General features: G+C 42.0%; 1 non-coding gene across 1 annotated transcript; it reads left to right on the top strand.

The window, feature by feature from the left end:
• The first annotated feature begins 1,611 nt into the window (after window positions 1-1,611).
• On the top strand, window positions 1,612-1,718 carry LOC115944927 (U6 spliceosomal RNA). Its single transcript, XR_004079424.1, has one exon. It is a non-coding gene; the product is annotated as a U6 spliceosomal RNA (small nuclear RNA).
• The last annotated feature ends 739 nt before the right edge of the window (window positions 1,719-2,457 follow it).

Here is a 2,457-nt window from a genome sequence, read left to right as displayed (position 1 = left end):
GCCTTCCAAAGGCTTCTCTTTGACTAGCCAAGGTGTCTCTCCATGCCATTCTGCTTCTCTCTAGAAAGAACAGCAAAGATTCACAATCACTGACTTTTCACTTTGTGCCAAAGGCTCGTGCCTTCCACATGTGTTCATCTCATTTAGTCCGTCAACATCGGGATTGGCACCAATAGTCATTTTCCACACAGAGCTAAGGCAGAAACTTGCCAGTGTTGGCCGGGCAGGGGCAGGTCCATGACTGGTACCTGGCAGCCATGCCCCCTCCCCACGCTTCGTAGGGCCCTTGTCCTTCATTTGGCTGATCTTCCCCTTCAGGCTAGAACCTCCCTGAGGACTGGACTCTGGTATCCTATATGTTTGTGGGCCCTGCCTATCCTTGCAGACATGAAGGGCTAAAAGGGACAGAAAGGGAATGGCTGGAAATATACTGAGCACCCCCACCATGTTGTGAACTATCGTCCAAGCTTCTGTGGAGAATATCTGATGTAGCCCACCCAGACATCTAGCAAGGAGAGGTTTAATGTCTCCATTTCATTATGGTAAATAATATTTGGGTCGTGCTGGACGGTAGGAAGGGAAAGTGTATTAAAGCTCCTATTCCTCACTTCTTGCGACTTACATTGATCTATTTCATGGGCTGCTCTCAAAGTTGGTTTCTTCAAGGGATGAGGGACATGAACTACATCATCTCCTCCCCCTTTTCATCTAGAATGATGCACTCCCAGCCTAGAAGCCCTAGTGGACTTTCTCTTATTTCAACATTGCTTTCATGCTTCTGAAACTTATTTACTCACCACAACTCAGTGAGACAATTATTGTTATCCTCAGTTTACAAATAAGGAATCAAGAGAAAAGAATTAAAATGTTTATTAAAACCAAAGAAGGACACAAACTCATTCTAGTACACTGGAGGTCTCAAACTCATAGTCCTAAAGTGGCCTAGTGATATATTATACTCGGACCACATGGTATCTTCTTTCATAAATTTAAATTAATTAAAAGCATGTAAAAATTAGTTTACACTTTAGAAGTCCAGATGCCTGTCTCTCTGACCAAATAACAGGTGATCTAGCAACACTGGGGCTCCATTTGCTCATGGCAACCATCTGTTGATACTGATTAATTCCTGACCACTGTATTTCAGGGTGAGCTCTGCTCTTTATCAAACTCCATCTCCAGCCTGGTTTACTGACTCACAATATCTGTCAGGCTCCTGAAGGTATTGCCTTTGCCTCAAAAAGCTTCAAGAAACACCATCCCTGTCAGTGGAACAGTCTGTGATATGGAAACAGTTGTCTTTAAGGGATGGTAACAAGGCCTCATTCAGTCAGAATCTGTGGCCCATGTCTCTCGAGCTCTGCATTCTGACATAGACTTCAAAGATCCAGCAGGTAATTATGGGGATCTAAGGATGGTTAAACATCAAAAATCAATTAATTATTAGAAAACCACATAATCATTTCCATAGATTCAGAAAAAATAACTCAATAAAATTCAGCTCTCTTTCATGGAAAAAAAAATCCTCAGGAGTTGAACTGACAGTCTTAGCCATTGCAATATGAAAAGAAAAAAAGAAGAGAAAAGAAAGTTATTAGGATTTAAGTAATAGTACTCACTTTGACAGCACATAGACTAAAGTTGGAACAAGACAGAGAAGATGAGTATGGCCCCTGAGCAAGGATGACACGCAAATTCACAAAGTGTTACATATTTTTTTAAAAAGATTTAAGTAAGAGATAAAATTGCTCTCAAATGCAAATATAATATGTTTTTCATAGAAAATCCAATGTAATCTATAAACCATTAGTACTAATGAGCAACCGCATATATTCAATTCATTTATTTGACAAATATATATTCAGCGTGAGCGTGGCTATTCTTGGCATAGCAGATACAGCAGTGAGTAATAGAGAAAGTCCTGCCCTTGAGGAGCTCATCTTTTAATTTAAAAATATTTACAATATGTCTCACCTTCTAGAGAACAATAAAGCACAAGAGATTGATTGATGTATTCTTTTAAAAGCATGTGGTGGTGAAGGAAGTCCTCAGTATTAAGATGACATCTGAGTAGAGCCCTGAAGGAAGTAAGAGATCTAGTGGCTAGCTGGGGGAGATCACTGCAGCCTGGGGGGACAATGAGCACAAATGTTCTAAGTGAGAGCATGCTGGGCATGCTGGTAAGTGCAAGGAAGTCAGTGACGCTGCATGAGCTATTGGGAGTACGAGGCCACGTAAGGCCGGGGAAGTAACATAGGGCCAGATGACAGAAGGCCCGTAGCTCCTGGAAAGATTGGGCTTTTACCCTGGGTGACATGGGGCTCCTGGAGGGTTTGAGGTAGAGTGTTGTCTTACAGGATCACCCTGTCTTCTCTGCTGAAATAGAGGGCAGTGGGTGCAGAAGCAAGGACATCAGTTAGGGGGTGACTTCAATAATTTGGGAGAGAAATGTCTGTG

Source organism: Leptonychotes weddellii, chromosome 10 (assembly GCF_054177405.1).
Source record: "Leptonychotes weddellii isolate Sample4059 chromosome 10, ASM5417740v2, whole genome shotgun sequence".
In the NCBI taxonomy this organism is placed as follows: domain Eukaryota; kingdom Metazoa; phylum Chordata; class Mammalia; order Carnivora; family Phocidae; genus Leptonychotes; species Leptonychotes weddellii.
This window is presented reverse-complemented; position numbering and strand designations above follow the sequence as displayed.